Source organism: Dipodomys spectabilis, unplaced genomic scaffold (assembly GCF_019054845.1).
Source record: "Dipodomys spectabilis isolate Male_0828 unplaced genomic scaffold, ASM1905484v1 ptg000470l, whole genome shotgun sequence".
NCBI lineage: Eukaryota > Metazoa > Chordata > Mammalia > Rodentia > Heteromyidae > Dipodomys > Dipodomys spectabilis.
Genome location: NW_024871147.1, coordinates 510,686 through 519,639, shown reverse-complemented (window position 1 = coordinate 519,639; position 8,954 = coordinate 510,686).

Sequence of the window (8,954 nt, the reverse complement as noted above, 5' to 3'; positions counted from 1 at the left end):
ATAATTTGAATCTTCTTGTCTTGGTTTTATAGTGTGTTAGGTGTTTAAAAACAGAATTTATCAAGGTTTAACTCTATACTACTGAAGCAGGACCTTTATTATTACTCAATGTCCTGTAAATCATAAGTTTATAACTACTTGAGGCACCATATGAGCACAAATAGTTTCCTATAATACCTACACATATTTTAGACCTCAATGCCATGCAATGCACACTTCTGCCAAATATGCAAGGGCATTCTTTGTGATTCTCCATGGATTTTCACTGTTCTTTTCTCTATTCTCCAGTGCTAAGTCCTGTGATGGTCATGTTGATTTTCTCCCCTCTTATATTCATCATTGCATCTTGGGAATTACTGGTATGCATTACTGTACTTCTGTCCATTCTCCTTGTGCTTCGGCTTGTACCCCTCTGACCTCGAAGGGCTATGAATTGGGGATATTTGCTTTACTCTTTATCTCAGACATCTATCTCTACTTTCTAGAAATTTATTCATTGAATTCCTTCTGTAAAGTCTAATGTCTTGAAAATTATTACTGCATTTTCATGGCTTTGTTATTTGGCATTAGGGAATAACATAGATCAGTACTGAAACTTAGGTAAAAGATTATTGCAATCATGCTTCAATAGATATTCTTCATTGGATAATGTGTATTTCAAAGTCTGCCTGCCTGCTTCCTTTTCACTGTTTTGTTTATTTTTCAATGTAGTCTTTTCTTCTGGAAAATATTTATGTGCCTAGTGAAGATCAATTCTTACTGTAACTATTCATTAATTTTATTCCAACCTCATTTCACATATCCCTCTGAGTTTCTTCAGGGTCTGTATAGTGCGTCACATTTTTAAATATGTTTAAACATCGATGCATCCAATAATGAAGACACTTTCCTTAAGTCACCATTTTGATGACTGAAAAGAAACCATGCTGCAATCTCACTATATGGCAATTTTCTGGTTTTAAATTCTTTTAGATTAAAATTGATGCTGGACAACAAATATTCTGTGTACATTTTTATATTTTCCTAATTATTTTAGTATACTTCACATATTATATAAAGTTAAAACATTATCACTTACTTAGTTTTAGGATTTCTAAAACCGTCAGACTAAAAGTTCTATTCATTCACAATTTTAAAATAATAGAGTGTCCATTATGACCAAGTGAGATATTTTAAATTTTTTTTTGTAGTCCTTAAAGGTTGTGCTGGGGAATCCAGTCCAGTGCTTCATATTTCTTAGTCTACTGTGGGCCTCTGAGCCTGATGTGACCTGTGGTTTTATTTTCACTCAACAGGAATTTAAAAAAATTTCAATAGGAAGGAATTATTACTTGCTTACTTTCTCCAATATCTCTCGCATACATAAAAGTAATATAATTCTACACTGACTGAAAATGGTGTTCCTATGAGAGTAATTGTTTATTTTTTGTAGCCCCACGCTTTACTAAGTCTTGTCCCTTTCCTATCTCCCCTTCCCATAAAACTTGACTGGATCCACTGAAAACACACTTCCAGTCAGCCTGGTCCTTAGAAAGCCCAACCTTAACTAACCTACCCCCTGGTAGTCCTGCTATAAACTTTCAAAGGCCTGACTGCAACCAAAATCCTTCCTGAAAGTCCTCCTCTGCTACAGGGAAATCCTTCTTCCACTCCACCCTTTCCTGGAATCCCTGCTCTGCACCACCAGAAACCAAGCCACATTCATATCACCTCCTAAGATCCACCTTGCTGCACCAAGAACCCCGCCTACATTGGGCTCCTCCCTCTAATCCTAACTTCATCCACCAGATACCCTGTCCCTAACTACTCTATTCCCTCAGAGTCCCATTGCTCCCATATTCTATTACTTCCAAGCTCCTCCCATTCCTTTCATACCCCACTCCCAACCAATCTTCTCCCTCGACCCCTCCTAGTTTCATCAGAAACTCGATCCATAACTAGTCTAAGTATCCGAACTTTTCAAGCCCAGCCCTGAACCTACCTCTTCCCACAATTCCCTTCATGCTACAGCAAAAACCCTCCACCTCTCTATAACTTCCCTTGTAGCCACGCCTTAGTTGACAAGAAGCTTCTCACACAGCCCATCTCCTGCTTGGAAAGCCAGCCCTGCTCCACCACAGGCCTCTCTACCTCCCATATCTACTCTCTCAATGGCTTCATTGTTCCCGTGATGAATCCCCCCTTATTGGCTCCTCCCACAGATCCACACCCTACTCAACCCTGCCCATAATTACTCTACATCTTTGTAGACCTTCCACTCCTTCTCAAAGTCCCTCTTCCAATTAACCCCATGGCTCCAAGCCCTGACCTGCTCTAGAAAACCCCCACCACACTATCCCATCTCTCGACACCCACATTGCTCCACTGCAAACTACTGCATCTGTTGGCCTCCCTCTGGAAGCCTCACCAGGCTCAACTGGAAATCCCTGTCCCTTCATAATCCCTTTTTGAAGGTTGCCTTACCCCACTGGAAACCCTGTCCAAGTCTAATGTCCTGCCTTGCAACACTGTAATCCCCACCCAACTTACTACTCTTTTCGAAGTGGTAACTGGCTACACCAGAAACCCTGTCCTAACGAGTCTAGTCCACTGGATCCTATCTCTGCTCTCAGAAAGCTCTGGTCCTGAAAAATTCCTCCATACATTGTTACTACATCCTGCTCTGCCAGAAACCCCACCTCCACCCTAACAAACTTCCCAAAGGCCCGCCCCTTACTAGCCCACTTCTTTCTAGCACCACTCTGCCCTCTCACAGATCTTGAAAAGCCTCTCCCTCATAGCTCTGCATTCCTGCACCAGAATCCCCACCTTTTGTCAGCCTCTTGCCTTCATTATCTTCCCTGCCTTATGGGAAACCTCACCCTATATATCCCACCAGGGCTCATAGTGCTACACCACAACCCCTCCTCTAAGTAACCTCCTCCTCTGTAGCCTTGTTCTTCCTTTTCAAAGCTCTGCCCCAAACAGCCTCTTCCCCAGTGACCTTGCCTTCTTCCACTGAAAACCCATCCACCTGCCAGTCTCCATCCTAAAGTCCCACCTACTCCACAAGAGACCCTGCTCCTAACAAGTCGAGTCTTTCCTGTCCCCTCCCTTCTGTCTCAAAGCCCTACACAGACTGGCTTTCACCCTCAAAGCCCCGCCCTGCTTTACCCCAGAGTCTGTGCCAATACCAACTCCTCCCTTGAACCAGACAGGGCTCGACCAGAAACCCCACACCACCTCATCCTTGAAGTTCCCACCTAGGAACATTTATTACAAATGTGATTATATAATGGTCACAGAATTCATACTAGTCAATATGATAAGAAAGCAGTATTGACAAAAGACAACAAAAATTAGATAGCTATTTGATGCCTTAGTCTAGTTTGGGGTTCTGTTAACAGGCAGATTCACATTGTGTGAAAATGTGTGAAGATGATTCCTCTAACTGGAAATCATTCTTTGAAGTATCAGTAAGGTTTCATGAGTGATCATTTTATTTCTAGAATTTTCATCCACATTTGTGTCTATTAACTTAAAAATATAAGTTATTTTAAATCCTCTGGTTTGCTTGAGGAAAGAGTATTAAGATGTAAAAAGATGACTTTCAAATCATCTCTCTAATGAGTAATTTTGGACTTACTTTACTATGTACCAGAATTTTTAGTAACAGAAATTCTCTACCAGAATTCCCTTTGAATTTCCTCCTTCCACTAAAGTGCCCTTTGAAAAAGATTGAAGTGAGATTATACAGGTAGAATGCCAGAAATAAAAACATATTTGAGATCATAACAAAATCATGATAAAGAGCCTACCCAATGTGGTTTAAATTTTCTAATGAAAGGAACTTAAGCATATTTAACTGCAGACTTTCTGAAGACTAGAAGACAAAAATATAAGAAATGCCCTCCTATACCACGGTTCTGAAAACAAAACAAAACCAAGGAAAGACAACATAATGAGACAGAAGGGAATGAGAAACTTGTACATGTGATATAGAATGTAAAGATACACTGAATCAGGTAAAACTAGTTTTGGACACAATGCCTGGTTGTTCAATACATTTCATTGTATATATTGTTACTTTTTAACCTGTGACTTAATATAGGTCTCAGCAGGGATCTGCCAAGGTAATTGTGTAGTTAGTCAATTTCATCATTGCAAGATCATCAGGATGATAAACTCCCACACACCTTAACATACCTTCAACAGCACTAGACATATATTCCTATTGATCCAACAGTGTAGGGCAGACCTGTATTTAACCCAAGCTTTGTATGTGGTATGCTATGGTTTTTATCAGGCTTGATACAAAATGTCTCTGCCCAGAATTAAATGAAGGCATTTATAGCTAAAATGATTTAGGGTCATTGTTAACATCTAAAGCATGCTGAGGTTTTTCTTTATACCTCTCCTTTTCCCTTTCTTTCTTCCTCCCTTTCTTTCTTCCTCCCTTTCTTTCTTCCTCCCTATCTTTCTTTTCTTTTCTTTCTTTCTTTCTTTCTTCCCTTTTCTTTCCTCTTTTAGGAAATGAGTATGAATTTAAATATTTTGTTTGCTGAACAAGTACTCTACCATTAGAATAATCCTTTTTCGATTTATTTACTTTGTTGATAGGTTATCCATTTGCTGAGGGTTGAACACAGGCTAAGTTCCTCACCTCTGTCTGCCAAGTAGCGGGGATCACAAATGCATTCCAACATGCGAACCTTTAGGATGATATGAGAATCTTATTACTTTCCTTGCACACTGGTTCTGATCTGTGATCTTCTCAAATTCTACCTCTTCAATTAGTGATGTGAGTTCCAGTAGCCTGCCCTCAGTTTAGATCGTCTAAATGAATTATTGAAGGCAATTTCACTTTAATCTCTTTTTTTGCCAGTCCAGGGACTGTTATAGTTTTATTTCTAGACTAATTTTGTGTATATATGCACATTAGCGTTAAAATATTACTTTTTCCCCCTTTTTTCCTTTTTAATTTTCTTGGTCAAGGGGCTTGAATTCTGGGTCTGGGCGCTGTCCCTGGCTCTTCAGATCAAGGCTAGCATGTTACCACTTGAGCCACAGTGCTACTTCTGGTTTTCTGGTGGTTAATTTGAAGTAAGAGTGTCATGGATTTCCTGCCAGGGCTAGCTTTGAACTACTATCCTCAGATCTCAGCTCCTGAGTAGCTAGGATTCCAGGCATGAGCCACTGGCACCCAGCTAAAAATGTTACTTATTTTAAGTTCTGTGTTTTAGTTGAGGGAGTAACATAAGTGTGTAGAAATTTAACTTTCAAGTTACCTCTCTAAGTAATTTCAGAGTTTCATTTTCATATTTATTGCAGTTATTAATAACAGAAACTCCCAAAGTAACAGAATAATCCTTTATTTTCTCCTTCCCATAGGTACTGTTGGAAGAGAATGAGTGAGATCTTAGACAATATATACTTGAAATTATAAAAAAAAATATATATATTGATGATACATAAAGAGCCAGATAACACAACGTGCTTTGCATTTTCTAAAGAAAGGAATGTCATGAAAGTATATTTATTGTCAGGCTTTTCACCTGTAAATCAAAGAAAAAACAATTTCATAAAAAAGCTGAAGGGGATCAGCAACCATGTAAGTGTGATATAGCATTGGAGACTTTAAGAAATGAACTGGTTCAGGTAAAGTAATACTTTGGAAAAGTTATCTGTTCACTAAATTTATTCATTATAATTTTTTTATTTTTATTTACCTGTCACTTAATATATAAATGCACACATGTGTGTGCAAAATATATATCAGCAGTATCTGTCCAGTGAACTGTATGGTTATGTATGTTTAGGTAATTTCATCATGTCAAGTCCATCAAAAAGATGGACTTCCATAAACCTTAACAACCCTGCAACACTACTGCACATGCAAACTTAAGTGTTCACCATTGTAATCTAGACCTGTGTTTTACCAAATCATTATATATATGGTGTTAATTTTTCATTTAGTCTTGACACAAAATGTGTGTGCTCCTAGAAATAAATGATGGCATTTATAACTACAATAATTTAGTGTAAATCTTTACAATGAACATATGCTCAGTATGAGTTGTTCTTTCTTTCCTTGTGTTATTTTATCTTTAGGAAGTTGATTTGAGTTTTGATGTTGTTTGCTAGATAAGTATTCCACCACTGGAGTCACTCCACCACTCCTTTCTAGTTTAAGTTACTTTACTCATAGAGTAGCAATTTTTGCACCCAGTCCAAAAAGCAGGATCAGGATTGCATTCCAATATCCCTACTTAGTAGGTTGATATGGGTGATACTTTCCTTCCTAGACCTATTCAGAACTGTGATCCTCTCAAATTCTACCACTTTAGTTAATTGTGTGAGCTCCTGTTCTCCCGACTTATAGAAGATAGGACAGACATAAATGATTACAGGTAATTTGAGTGAATCATTGGATAAAATAAGTGATTTGATATTAAAGTGTAGGGTAAGTTTGAAAGTATAATCGCAGTAGTCAGATATTTTGCTAAGTAATTTTGTTTCACATTAACAACACATTTTGACCAGAATTAAGGACTTACTTTTGCTGTCTGTCTAGTTGTATGTCATTTGGTAAAATAAACTTCATGTCTTCCATGTTGGATAAAGAACTTTGAATGATCTGATGTGCTGGTTCACATCTATAATCATGGTTAGCAATCAGAAATAAATAGATCACAATTTGAACATAGCCTAACCAAAAATTTAAGAAGTCCCAATCTCAATAAACTAGTGGATCATGTTGAATCATGCTGCCATTAATCTCAGCACCACAAGAAGCTAAGTCTCTGCCTTGTAACTGTGTCACTTGAGTAACTGGGACTCTTGGAGGCAGTCACCTCTACTGATGCAGAATCTGGGCTGAGATTTAGCAAGAGGAGGGAGGAGTCTGCCCCACCTTCCCAGGGTGAACCTCACAGAATGAAGTGAGCATGCTTGCTTTCCTCCTCCAAACGGCTTGAGATGCCATGCTGCTGAGTGTTCATTATTTGATTCCAGTGACCTGTGGCAGAAGTAGAAGGAAACATTAAATAAATTTCACATATGCCAATTGAGCTGCTCTCCCAGCCTGTGAGTTCAACTCAGCAAGTGTTCATTATTTGAGAGTTGAGAATGCTGAGGTAGGGGAGAGAGGGAGGGTGAGTGAAAGAGAGGAGAGAGAGAGAGAGAGAGAGAGAGAGAGCTGGGCGCTGGTGGATCACACCTGTAATCCTAGCTACTCAGTACGCTGAGATCTGAAGATTGCAGTTCAAAGCCAGCCTAGGCAGGAAAGTCCGTGAAACCCTTATTTCCAATAAACCACTCAAAAACCAGAAATGGCGCTGTGGCTCAAGCGGTAGAGCGCTCGAGTTGAGCTCAAGAGCTGAGGGACAGTGTTCAAGGCCAGAGTTCAAACCCTACGACCAACCAATAAAACAAAAAAGAGAGAGGGGAGGGAGAAAAGAAAGGAAGGAAGGAAGGAAGGAAGGAAGGAAGGAAGGAAGGAAGAAAGAAAGAAAGAAAGAAAGAAAGAAAGAAAGAAAGAAAGAAAGAAAGAAAGAAAGAAAGAAAGAAAGAAAGAAAGAAAGAAAGAAAGAAAGAAGGAAGGAAGGAAGGAAGGAAAGAACATGACTGAGAATGAATTGTTTGGAGTCAGAAGTCATATGTCAGAAGTACTACCTGTATTTGTTGTTAGGTCTGCCCCAAGTCATGCAGACCCTATGCAGCCACTTCTTGGCTAAGTTTCAACCCTTTATGTGTTGCCTAGTACAACCTAGAGGCAGCCACCTCCCCATCCTGTTAAGTCACAACCTGGTCAGCCTCTGGTCCCACTTTCCATCTGACCAGAGGTGAGTCCCAGAACTTGAAGTCACATCCAGATCCAGTGTGGCCAGAGTTTCCCCCAAACGGCCACACCTCATCTGGTCCTTCACATAGATACATCCTTGCCCGAGGTTGGATCGCCCCATTTTTTTTTAACATGCATTTCCACCATTTATGGCATGGGCAGCAGTTCAGTAAATAAACTTATTTACCTGACTGAAAACCCTGTGGTGTTCTCTTCATTGACTACCTAATGAAACTCACCTAATTAATATACTTTACACTTCAGAGTTTCTAGTTATGAATCCATAGATATTTTTGTGACACATGTGAGATCAGTATCTGCAAAACATATTTACTAACTTCATTTAACAGTATAATTGTGCCTGGAATCTTTAATAGCAGCTTAATTAACGATAATGTCTATTTTGTTTGTTCGCTTTGGTTTGTTTTTGCTTAAAGTAATAGAAGAGTTGGTGAGACAATCTGTGTGAAGACTCAGGGTCTGTGTTGGAGGGGCAGAATGATGATGGCTCCGGCCTCAGGATTATCTGAGGACTGTGTTTGTGTATGTGGAAAGCTCTTGGCATGCCGGCCTAGAGAGGGAACATGTTCTCTCTCCCTATCTCAAAGCTAACATGTCTCAAAGCTGAGGAAGTAGCTCTTCTGCTTACTTACGCATAGACGAACAGCTAGTCAAGCATTTTCCTGAGTACGGGAAAATGGTTTGAGCTTGCTCTAAAATAGTTTAGATAAAAATATACAAAGACGTATCTCACAGTTTAAGCAAAATTGTATCTGTTGAAATTCTTTGTGTGAGTGTCTCCTGAATAAATCTTGGCAAAGATAATATTTGCTTGTCTTTAAATACCCACTAGCAATAAAACACAGCATGAAGTGGCAATTACTGTTTGCACTCTGCAACCCATGTGTCCTGGTGATTTTGCGACCCTTACCCAGGGACCCCAATGCCTGAGACGTTGACAACTGGCAGTCAATGCAGTGTTGAATACAGGAAGGGATATTCAGGTAAGTACTTTTAATAACAGGGTGATGGAACAAGTTAAGTCTACTCCGTACTTACATATGCTAACATATTTACTTGCTTCTTATGGTGTAACTATTTCTTCTTTTGACATAGAAATGTGTATTAATGT